Genomic DNA, 13,216 nt, shown 5'->3' with positions numbered 1-13,216 from the left:
ATGGAAAAATCATCCTTTGTGTAGTTTCAGGATTTTCTCACGTGCAATCAGAGTAAAATCAAATCCCTTCCAGTTATCTCTGCAGTGGGAAAAGCTCCAGAATAGCTCTAAGAAATCATTTTGTAGATGTGTCGTCAGCAGCTTCTTCCCCTCACTCCTGGAAGCCCTTCCTGAGTGGTGTTTGCTCTCCAAGCAAATGCAAATCTTCTCAGAAGCCCTGGAAGGGAGGTGATCCTGTCTGCCCTGTTGGGATAAGTGGAAGGGGTTCCTCTGGAGTCACTGGGGCTTTGCTGGTTTACATGCAAATGATTTGTTGGCATATTTTTATAGGCTTTATTTCCCTGTTGTGTCTGGAAATGAGAAGGATTAATGCCTCATACTTCCTGCTGATACTTGCTGACTTCCCAGCTAATTTCATATTCTCCCTGCAAAACTAACTTATCATAACAATTTCTCTTCCCTCTTCACTTTTCTGAGTTTAAATGATGACTTGCAATAAGGGCACTAACTTTGTTAGTCCTAACAAATATTTTACCCTTTGTCTTTTATCTTTCTTCCAGAATCTGCTGATTTGTGTTTTTGCCTTGTTGCCTCTTCCCCTCTTGGTTTATGCCTGCTGAACCCCACTTGGCATCACTGTCATGGAACACTGGAAGTTGTTCTCAGAATCATCAGTCCCCCTTCCATGGCATCTTCCAGAATGCTGTAACAAAAGCTGGATATTTGTCAGCTCAGTAGTATAAGGGTCCATTGCTTGCTCTGATGTTCTTCTTGCTGGACTTTTGGAGTCCAAATAAATATCTGGGTTGACTTTACTGGCTGCAGAGGAATGCTGGAGCAGAAATCTTTCCAGAGGGAGTCACTATCACAGAACAGGATTAACAATCAACAGGAAGTGTCCATATTAAATTATAATCCAGGCCAGCTCTGGTACCTTGGGAGAGAGGTGGAGCAAATGATGTGTCTGGGATGTCACAGGGCAGGACAATCTGGTGGCAGCTGTTGCCATAAGGTTGTTGAGGATTCAGCCACTTTTCCACTACTGAGGCCCTTCAATATCTTGGGAAAGGTGCTTTCCTCGAGTGTGAGAGTTTGGTACTGCTCTGCACGAAGCCTTGCCCATAATAAAGATAAAAATGCAGGGAGGAATCACTGGCTGTGTGCTCTGGAGCTGGGAGTGCTGAGCACTTGGGTCCCTTTGCTCCCTGTGACTTGGAAGCACTGCTGGCTCTCGTGGCCAAAGCTTGCAGTGTGAATAACAGTGGGAAATTAGGAACAAAGAGCATTTGAACTCCTGATCAGCAGTTCAGCTATGCACCAAAATGTAAACGTTTGGCAAAACTGTCTGGGACACATGTTTTGTATTTCGAAAGATGAGTTAAAAATTTCTAAAAGCTTTAAGGGCTTTGATGTTCTCCAGTTCCTTAAAAATGAATTCCTCCTAAATGAATCTGTGAGGAATAGATTCTCTTCTAAGAATTTATGAAATATTTTGGAATTCTCTTACTTTTGTTTTTATGAAAGGAAAGTGTGGGGATGTATGAAATGAAAAAATAGAAATACAGAGACAGTATCCAGGTTAAGGCTTACCAAAAGTTCCAGAGTTGTTGGCTGAAGAGAGCTTCCATACAACAAAAAGAAATTAAAACTCAAAGTGAGAATACTAACTCTCCAGGATCACTGTCCTTGTCCAAGTAAAACCACATGTACAACAACTTTGCTGAATGAGCCATGCATGCATCAAGTCCTACAGAGAAACTTGCTCATGAGGAAAATGAACTCAATGTTTATGAGGAAAAGCAATCACAAAAATATTTCATATTGGATATTTTTGCCATGGGGAAGAACTTTGACTGTAAAGCAAAGCAATATCTAAATAATGTTGTGTAATTGGCCAAGACCTTGTATCCAGGAGAAGCATGGCATGTGACAGTGCCAGCACAAGGGATCTGTCCCTTCCCAAGGGGAGCTCAAACCCAGAAACCTCAGCCTGGGCTCCTTCCTCTGCCTTTAGATTTGAACCTCCAGAGAACCCCAGGAAGGAAATTTTCAGTACAAGCTTTTGGTGCTGATTCATCCCTTCAATGCACTTCCAAATGATTAGGGAAATCAGGACATTGGGCCTGGGATGCTGATGTTTTTCCCAAATCCCAAAAGCTGAATAGATGCAGACTGAAGTCTATATGTGGAAAGTATTTTGCCACATTTTTTTGGTGTGGGTCATGCTATGAAATTCAAGGTAAATCTATTTTTATTGATATATTCCAGAAATGGGCAGTAAAGGTGCATGGCACCTCAATATTTTATCACCAATCTGTAGCTAGCACAGTATCAGACAAAAGCTCAGGGGCTGCAGCCTGAATTTTGAGTGCTGGCAAGTTGGTTGACTGAGGTATAAAAGACTAGGCATGCTTGAAACTCGAGGTTTCTGACATCTTCCAACTGAGATGTCTCTTCCTTTGACAGAAACTTTGGATCCTCTTGTGCCTCAAGATCCTCTGCTGCAGACTTTACCCGTTCTAGTGCTTTAATCACTACTTATAAATAACTGACAAAAAAAAATACTCAGGCTGCCTCTGTAGCTTGGAAATGATGCTGGCTCTGTGTGCAGTGGTTGTGTGAGGTCAGGATTTCCATGGAGAGGAGCCACAAAGGGAAGAGTGTTCAGAGAGTATTGCCCAGGACACACTGGCAGATATCCTCTCCCTTTTCTCTTGTTTAAATGTCCTCGGACATTCTCCTCACAAGAACCCCAAATCAGCAAGAACCATTCTGTTTGGCATCCTATGGTTCAGGATCAAAATGGATTTTTTAACTTTTTTTACTGGTGTTGAAGTCTATGAAGAATCTGCCCAGAGTAAAGGAGATGGAGAACAGGATATCCACAAATAAGTCCAGGTGCTGAAAATGCTGTTTTTTTCCTAATAGGCATGGGTTTTTAATTTTTACCATGGTTAGGGGAAATGCAGAAGAAAAGTATAGAGCTGCTCTTGTACAAGCCATTATGTCCAAAAAAAAAAAAACCAAACCTCCTCTAATTGAGATAGCTCTTTTGCTTGGGCAGTAAGTATTTGTGAGCAGAACACCTAATATTTAGTCAGTCCCAACTCATCAGCTCAGCACCAGCATCCTCTGACTGCAGCCCAGGCTCACTTTGCAGGCCTGGCTGCAGAAGCAGATTCCAGAAAATTAGTTTAGCATGTCAGCCCAGCCCGGAGCTCCAGGCTTTGGGAGGAGGAATGAATGGAGGCACAGTTCTTGTGCAGACCACATGGATTGGAGGCTGCCCTCTGATTTACACACATGCTGAGCTCGGGGGAGTGCACAGGTGTATGTGGGGGCAGAAAAAGGCACATTTGTGTTTTGCTTTTTCTAAAAAAAAAAGTGGTGCAGACCTGGGCTGTGTAGCCAGATCTGTCCCAGTCTGGCACATCCAGTAGCTAACTCCATACCTGAGGCTAGATTACAGAATCTGGTGGTAGTTCAAAGTGACTTTGTACTGCTGCCAAACAAGGAACAGGCTCATTGCTTATTCTCCAAATCAAAAATACATTGTAAAAAGCAACATAACACAGAATTAGGGCTGCATGGTTTAAACATTAAACAGCCAGCAGAACCAAGGGGAAAGATTTCTGTGTCTGCATTAGCCCTAAGCCAGGCTATTTCTATTACTATTTTTCCAGCTAGACATGCAGCTTATGTGACCAATGCTTGCTCTTGATGAAAGCAGTGACATTTTTGTGGTGTGGGAGCCAAATGGAGCCTTTAAATTGGCTGGTATGAAGAAGTACCAACTGGACCATAAAGCATTTGGGCTGCTTTTGAGCTCGAGCTGATCTAAAACCCTTTCACAGAATGAGGGATGTCTTGAGATGTGTTTGCTCAGAAGGGCTGGGCACAGAGGCCAGGGCCTGGCTTCCTCAGGTTCATAATTGTCATGTCCCAAAGGATGTGTGCAGGTCTGCTGCAAGCTACAGAAACATTTCTCCTATTTAAACAAATATAATTTGGAGCTATTGGAATACAGCTGCATCTTCCTCCCAGCCCTACCCCTGTTTTATAGCTGAGCTGAGTCTGGCAAGAAGGTTAATTTGGGTCTGTCAAAACCAGGAGAGACCAAAACTGCATTTCAGGGCCTTTGGTGAATTGATTTGCTCTTACATGTGCTAACACAACTTGTGACAGTGACAGTTCTGAAGTATTTCAGGTTTTTATCAGTGAGGATCCAGCCTTGCCCATGGGCTATTTAAGATGCTTCTGAGACATGTGGGCTGCAAATTGGTTTAAGAAACTTGAGCCACAGATTGTCACTGTCTCTCCCCAGCCACTGTAAATGCTTGTTGAAGTATGCAGTCTGCAGATTTGCAGCTGAAACAGTTGTGAGAGCTGGTCAAGAAAAGCAAGAGCACATGGCTCCATTTGGCAGACCCAGCCAAAAGTTCCACTTCACTCTTATTTGCAGATCTTAGTCCAGGTTCAGGCTCAATGGGTTTGACAAACTCAGAGTTTAAGATTCCTGACTAATGGCCCAAGAACTAAAGCTTGTGGGTTTTTCCTGTGCTCGATTCTGTGCTGGTTAATTGTCATTTGGAGCAGATATTTTTCTCTTGGGAGGGCAGAGAAGTCCCTGGAGAAGGGATGGCTGCTGAAGCTTGAGTGGTTGCTCATGGTTATAGGGGCTGATAGTGCAGGAGTGCAGTGTGGGGAATGTAAATCACTGCAGGAAGCCAACAGGAAGTGTTGGGCTGATTTTCTATTAAATAGAGGCTGTTTTTCGATCAAATCTGGAGCTTCTGTGCTCCAAAGCCTGGAAGCTCTCTGTGAAACAGCTGTAAGAACACTTATCCACATGGTCCCACATTTTACTTTAACCTGTGTAAGCACCCAGAAAAAAACCCAATCCTTAACAGTGCCCCCCAAGCTGTCATCAGGTAACATCAGGACACAAATGCAGAGCATGGAAACTTCTATTCAAACACTTAATACTGAGCAAAGTTATAAGCTACTGCAATGGGGGTGTCCTGTAATGGAAAATCTTATGCAAGATGAGCTAGAGGAGAAGCTGCCACTGGTATGTGAAACTGCACAGCCATGGGTGGCTTGTTTTTTCTTCTGCTTTTCCACCTAAGCTGTGTAAGCAGCATCTGCCACCAAGGTTATTTTTGCATTAAATTTCAAGCTTGAAGTAGAATTTACAAGCTAGTTAATGGTTGTGTGTTAGCACTTTTCTTTTTTTTTTTTTTTTAATAAATACACAAGCTTTCAAGTAGGCTCTTTCAAATTTAATGCTGGGAAATAATTCATCCTCAGATTCTGAAAAAAAAATTTTTTTTCCTCTGAACTAGTATGTGAAATGTCAGCTCTGATTCCCTGACTTGGCCTAATCAGGAATTACTCTCAAAGGATGGACTCGCTTTTCTTACCTCCAGAAAGATGAAGAGTGAGAGTGAATTTTTGTGGCCCATTTTCCTGGCATATCAGTTTGAAATTCCAATCTCTTGACTGTGAATCCTGACAAATTCAGCAGTCCAGGGCTGAGGATGCCCTGATGCTTTCTGCCATTCCCTTCATCCCTGGACAATCCACTGTGGAGAAGCTCTTGAGGGAAAAGAAATCCTGGGGTAGAGTGGAGGGGCTGTTTTATTTGCCAGAGAGTCTGAACAGGCTCTCAGCTTCCCTGCCTCTCACTTCTTTCTTTCTTTCCCCTCTCCACCACAGAGGATGACATAATTTCACTACAAAATGCCACAGTGGCCATTTTTCCAGCCCAGCTCCTTCTGGGAATTTTTAGACCTAGTTTGAAGACTCATAAAGGTTCCATTACTCTTCTAATTAGGAAATAAAGAAGGCTCGTTATTTTGTTAGGGGCAAAGGACTTTAAACCTTTTAAGCAATTATTTCCATGGTGAAATACTACCCATAATTGTGAAATCAAAATGGAAGCCAAAGGGATTAAGATCCCAACAACTGGTTTGACAGGAGAAAGAAGAGGGGAAAAACCCCCAAGATTTGATTGCCCCTTTTGCAGTAATCCTTCTTGCCAGAATGCAAAAACTGCCAAACATCTGGCAGAGTTAAATTAGCAAGAGTGAATGAGAGAACTTAGACACAAAGGGTTACAACAAGCAGAAGATTATTTGGACAAACTGGATGTGCAAAATAAAATCCCCTGTGCCTACAAACTGGGAAGGAGAGGGGTTAGACAACAATGACCCAATTTTGTCAAAAATCTTCACATTTTAGGAGTTGGGGAGGACAGACCTTGCTCAATATCCAAGCTTTCCTAGTTGATTTCTATCACTGCACTAGGTAAGCCTGGCTTTTTCCTGCTGTACCTGAGCTCAGTGAGTTACTTGTGCAGGACTACAGTGACCCTTTCTTACCTGAAAGGAACAGAAGAATGTAGGAAGGGGTACAAAATCTGCAGGATGTCTCCAAGCCTAGCTGTCAGCTTGCTTCTTGATTTTTATTTTTTATAACTTCTAGTTAAAAAAAAGCATTAATTAATGGAATTAAAATTAGCATAATAAACTGATATATCATTGACAATCTGTTTCAAGAGCAAGTCTTCCCAGTTTCCTGTCTAATAAATATGAGTTTGGGGGTGAAAATGGCTTTTCTGGCTAGCCATTTCATGGTACAAGCTGCACAAAAACCACCTGTGCATGTGCTGAAGAGAACAAGGTGCAGCTGTGCAGAAACTGCTGCCCACCAAAATCTGTAGCCCTTTAGCCAAGGAAAGGCTGGCACTTTTGTCTGGGTTCAGCTCAGTTGAAATCCTGACTCTGTTGTTGGGGATTAGGTTTCTTTTCTTCTGTTTGTTGTTAGTTCCATAGTTGTTGTTGTTTTGTTTGCCTTGTTATACACACTAGTGAAGAGCTGTTATTCCCATCCTCATTTCTTTGCCTGAAAGCCCCTTAAATTTCAAAATTATAGTAATAGGGAGGGAGAGAGTTCACATTCTCCAGTCCAAGGGATGCTCCTGCCTTCCCTAGCAGAATCCTGTATTTCAAACCAGGATATCTGTGTAACTCCAGTCCCCTCCATGCACTCTGGGGACTCCTCCTGGGATCTGCACTGAAGACAAAAATAGGTCTGGATGTGACAGAGGATGAGAGTGCTGGATGGGACACAATAAAAACTGGAGATGTTTGGGGAGATGATCTTTTCCTGGGCAGGATGCACCTTTTCACAAGAGCTAAATGAGGTTTCAGTGTTGCTGCCTTGATTCAAGGCCACCTGAGAAACCCTATAAATCACAGCTGCTCATCAAGGTGAGTTTTAAAATACATCACCTTCAGGTGCTGTAATAGGAGAATGTTGATTTAATAGGAGAAGGAGGATACTGTGCATAGAGAACTTGAATTAGTGTTCTCAGTGGTGCTGATGTTTGTGTGAGTGTTGTATAAGGAGAGAGTTATAGCTGAAAATATTCTCAGAGGACTCTGTGCACAGGGCTGGGGGAAGATAAAAATCCAGATTTCCATTTTCTTTGGAATATCCTACATATTCAGAAGAGGGACTGCGTCTGAAAAAACAGGGAGAGTTCAGACTTTTAAAATCCTTCATCACTCACTACTGTCCCACTTGATTTATACTGCCTAAGGTGGGCCAGCCACACTTGAGCACTACAATAGCCAAATACATCATAAAAAGCTTAAATAGGTTTTACACAGAGGCTGTTACCAGCATGAACAGCTCACAACGTGTGTCTAATGCCCAGTATAGGTGTCTGTGGAACAAGAAAACATTGTTTAAAAAAAAAAAAAAAGAAGAATATTGTGTTACACTAGACAGCCTAAATGCATAATAGTTCTGAGCCTGGTGCCTCCCTCTGGTTATGTGCTGGGATCTAGCAGAACAAAACAATTTTGCACCAAAATTTTGGAATGTTTACATCTTGGCAACAAGTGCTGTTTGGAGGAGACAAGCAGCGTTGCTGAGGTAGAGGGAGGTGGGAGAGACTGACCCAAGTCTTTGCTCCCTTCCTTCAGGTCCCAGTTTTCCTTCCCAGATTTCTCCTGACTCATCAGGGCAGGGACTGGAGTGGATTTCAGGTCAGGGTCAGTGGTTTAATTCTGGTGTAGAACAGAGGAAACCCAACAGCATTAAATGGAAATCAAAATGTAAGCTTCAATGAATGGAGTGATAATTCATCTGAGAATTGCCCTTTTGTGCTCACTCCCACTGAATTTTATTATGCAATAATATATTCACCCCTTCCTTTCAACACCCCTTGCTGGAGATGAACTTACAAAAACCTTTCTAGGGGAGTGACCCCACTCTGCAGCGTTATCTCTTTACTCACCTGAGCAAACCCTGCTGGCTTATGGCATCTGCCGTTGTTCTCTAGGAAAAGTTCACTGGGTGGGTTTGGTTTTTGAGGTCTGGAGTGCTCCACACCTCATTAAGGACTGCAGTGCTTTCTGTGTGTCTTTGGGGACAGTGCTGTAAACAGAATATTCTCAGCCTGGTTGGGGCTGCAGAGGTCTCTGTGGAAAAGGAGATGCAGTGGCTGAGCACTGATGACAGCAGGAATTAAGTACTGTGTTTTTCCTACACTTTATCAAGTAAAGCTTGGCTATAAAAAAAGGAAAGGTTTGGGAATTGCCTGAGTTGACTGATTTATTCTTGCTGTGTATGATGCCTTAAGGCTATGTCTGTAAACACTGCCTTGTATCCATCAGAGATGCTGCCAACACCACCCTATAGCTAATTAATTCTCATTAATGGACCTACAGTCTTACACATCCAGCTGCCACCTTGAGCTTCAGTAGCACACTGACCTTTAAACTACAAATTTCTGTGTGATGTTCAGATTTCCTGTGCAGCCTTTCAGCAAGTTTTTGGGGTTCAGGGTGTGTCTGCAGTTCCCTTTGGGGGAGCTATGGCTCGGACATGGAGTTTCCTCCCATTTTGTACACACTCATCTCTCTTCTCTGTGCTATTTCCACATCTCTGCTCTTGTTCCCTGTCCTGTTGGGACTGTGTGATGAATGGTGAAAGCCAGAAACATTTTGATATTTTGTTTATATTTAATATCAACCGTCTGGATTTCTTCTGCAGGCTCAGCAGGTGTTAAGGTTTTGTAAATGTCTTTTTCTACCCATGCTCTCCTGATCGTATTAGATATAAATTTAATATCTTTAATTGCCAGATAAGCTAAAAGAGATTAGGAGCTGTCCTTGTTGGTGGGAACCCTAAAGATCCTGTTTGGATCTGAGATTGTGATCTGAGTGTGGTGGGAAAAGATTTTTGAACTTTGAACAGGTGTGATCCATGGGAGCACATAAAATACAGCTAAAATGAGCAGCCCTATAATAACAGAAACTTCAACATAACAAGATAGTAAAACAAATGGTACAGGAAAATTTTAAGATGGTTTGATGACTGAACTATCCAATACTTGGACTAGTAGAGCCAACTATTTACTTTTTGTGTTTGTGCACTCCTTTGATATTTATATCTCAGAGAAAAACAAGCAAAGTCTGTAGAGAGATCTTGTCAGGCTGGGTTTGTTTGGTGGTGAGTTTTGAGAATTTTCATAGCATTAACATAAGTTTGCTCACAGGAAATGGAAGGAAAGTGTGATTTTTGGTAAAAGAATTAAAAAATATCTGACCTTTACAAAATAGAAGTGTTTTTTGTGTGAGTCTCTGATGGCATTGCCTTGCAGCTGAGGGAAGCAGAGGCATCTGGGCTGTTTTTGTTTTGTTTGTCAAACCAGTCTCTCATGTGATACTTTCTGAAAGCTGCCAAATCCTCTCAAATCTTGGGTGGCCTGGGCCTGGAACAATAAGTGGCCCAATTTCCCATACTTTTGCAGTATGTAACCACCAATACATTTTTATTCCTGATTAAATTTGGACAGCATTTATAGAAAATACCCTTCCCCTTGGAGAAAATGAATCAAAATGCCTTTTACTAATCCCTCTGAGCATATGAAGTTGAAGTTCATAAGACAGAACTTGCACTGTAGGAATTTCCTAATCAATCATAACTAATCTGGAAGATAAGATGAAAAAGCAATAGGGAAATTGGTCACTGTGTCAAAAAGCTTAAGCTGAATATTTTTCTGGATATTTCTCTGTGCTTCTTCACACATCCTTAACGGCTGCCAAGAGACCATAATAGAAAACAATGAATGAATAACATCACTTCAGGAGCTGAAATTTGTTTTGTTGGAGTCTGTATTCATAGATTTGCTGAATATCACTGGACTGTATTTCAGAAGAGTTATTTTTGGTTTTTTTTCTTTCTTTTTTTTTTTTGTTAAATGTTATTGCAGGGGTTCTGAGAGCAGTTGTTGCACACTGTTGGAGCATTTATTTCTATTTCTGATATTTTATTTTACAGTTCAGTGAAGAATTGGAAAGGATGTCACTTGACATTATCAAGAGGAGGTATACATGAATTTTTTTTCCCTTCTAATTAAATAATGAACTCAAGGAGAGCTCTGAAATGTTAGAATTTCCCACAAGACAGGCACTGGGGACTCTGACCACCCCAGTGAAGGGCTTGAATAGGATTCTCATGTTCATGGCATTGAGCAAATTCTATTTAGTGTGCCCCTGGCACAGGTGGGGATGGAGCTGTGGGAGGGAGAGGGGGACTTCCCTGCAGGGCTTGGATTTCCCAACAGCTCCAGGCAGATGCTGAGCCCTGGTGGGATCCCTCTGCTGAGCCCAGGGCAAACTGAGGAGTGATCCCTGCTAATGTGGGCTCAGGGAAAGCAGCAAATCCTCTCACTGGAGGATTTTATGAGCGTTTATGAGCTCCTGACACACGCTGGAGGCAGGATGGCAATAGTTTGAAATATGGAGCTATACATTGTGTGCAGCCATCCCACTGCCTGCTCCTGCAGCTGCTGTGGTGTGGCTCAGAGTCTGTCAGAAATGGGGCTGGAGTGTCCCTGGGAGATGGTGAATTTATCCATGATCTAATCAGAAATGGGAATTCTGCAAGCTGTTTCTCTGATATTTGATTTGCGTGCATCTTGTGTATGAAAACTCTTAGTGATTTTGAGGAAGTCCTCAATTGTATTTAACTGCTCAGAAGCCAAATTAAACAAGCTGTCATTTAAAAAAAAAATCAAATATAGAATAGTTGAGACTTGAACACTGAAGTTCAAAGAAGAGGAAGTTGGCAACTAAATGTCAGAGTGTGTTTCTGACCCATTATCAGTTTAAAGCCTCTTTGAAAGCTAAGGACACTTCTTAGAAAACCTATCAAATATGACTTCTTTTCCTTTTTGCTTTGTGGTGTCATAGTGTGCTAAATTCTAGAAAAAGTCAAATTTGTGATATTCCTTCTAATGAATCCAAACAATAGCTATTAGCTAGGAATTCAACATGCATTCTAACACTCAGAAGCAGCTCTGACTCAAGGCATGTGTCTGTTTATCCTGATGGTTATAATATCATATGTGGTAGATGCTGGCAGGGACATCCCTTCCCTTTACCCAAAAGCATTTAGCAGTGGTGAAAAGACTTTTGTCAAGGCAGGCATAATTCTTTCCATATTTGTGCTTAAAAAAAAAAAATCACTGGTTATTTTTTATTTATGAATGTTGTCTCTGTGGCTGAAAATAATAAAGATGTTAACCATGAGCCACTGGTGACTGGTTTATATCATTGATATCTAAACTTGCAGCACTGGGAATTAGTCCTGATGACTTGTGAGACTGAGTGTGGTAGTGGGGCTACCTTAATAAAGGGTAGCATATGATAATCTAGAGAGTTTCATAAGTTATTTTCTTTATAGGAAAATGCAATGAATCCTCAATCAAATGTTCTTAAAAACATCTTTTTGATGTTTAATGGGGAAAAAATGCAATCCTTTGTAGACTGCTGCTTTTTTGGAGCTTTGTATCCTGAGACTCTTATCAAGCCAGCTCTGAGATCTGTTTTGTGAGGGATACTCTGAACATGTGTCACAGACACACCCATGTTAATTTTTTGTGGTAACTCATAAATCAGGAGCACAGTGCCAATGAACACCTATAGAAAACGGTGACCTGCTTGCATTGCTAGGTTCCCACTGATATTGCTAAAGCAGATAAGCAGTGATTCCTTACAGACATTATTCAGGGTATCTGGAAGCATTTCTGTAACCATTGTTACCAGTGCAAAAAGGTACAGGAGCACTGCAGCCTTTCCTGATGATAAATGGCTTGTCTGAGGAAGTGGCATCTGAGGAGAGACCTTGTCTTAAAAAAGGGTTCCAGAGAGCCAGTTGGGAGCACTAGTATTGCATTCCCATTCCTCTAGAAACAGAACTGCAGTAAGGTCATTAAAATCGCTTTAAAAAGCATTTCAAATATAAATTCAAAGGACTGAATGTGAACAGGATGGGATTATTCCCCAGCATTGTATACTGTTAATTGATGTGAGTGTGCTTCATACAGCTGGCACTTGGTGCTCAATTGCTGTGAAACATTCTTGCAGGGAAAGGAGAAAGTTTGATTTTGTGACATTGATCCATCTCAAAGAACAGGAAAAAGGATATTTGCACTCTGCCTGAAGGTTACACTAAACTCCAGGGGTTAAGAGCTTGTCACAGAAGGGGAACATGTGTCATTTTGGTAAAGGGCAAATAGAGATCAGAGTGATTCAGAAGATGAGATATTTGATGAGCACTGATCATAGGAGAGCTGGAAGGTCATAAAGTATTTATTCAAATAAGTGTGATCTCTACATAGAGAATTTAATTCTAATTCCTTCAGTTTCACTGTCTGACCAAAGGGCAGGCCAAAGGAGGTTTGATATAAAGTGCAAAAGCTACATTCTACATAAACCTCAAATTTGCCATAAACTATGGGTACACCTCTTGCACAGCAAAGCACAGGTATTAAATCTTCTTGGAAGCAAAGTAATTTAGAAGTGTAGAGGAGCTGGAGACTGGAACTGTGAGAAACAGATGAGCTGTGACTCCTGTTTTTATATACTTCTGTTACCTCAACACATGATATGCCAGGGATGTAGTTTATAGAGAAATAGCAGGGCTGTCTGCAGTTCACACCCCCAGCTGCCCTCTGAGAAATTCTATCATGTTACTTCATCAGTACTAACAATTGGGATGGGCTGAGGATATCAGTGGGTAGGCAGCCCAGAATGAAATGCAATGTAAAAATATACAGCATGGAGGCTTCTGTCCTGGCTCTTTTTTTAAAAAAAATTAATACTTAGTTTCTTTTATTTAAAGAAAGCTGTTGCAG

This window comes from Sturnus vulgaris, chromosome 5 (genome assembly GCF_052056855.1).
Source record: "Sturnus vulgaris isolate bStuVul1 chromosome 5, bStuVul1.hap1, whole genome shotgun sequence".
NCBI lineage: Eukaryota > Metazoa > Chordata > Aves > Passeriformes > Sturnidae > Sturnus > Sturnus vulgaris.
This window is presented reverse-complemented; position numbering follows the sequence as displayed.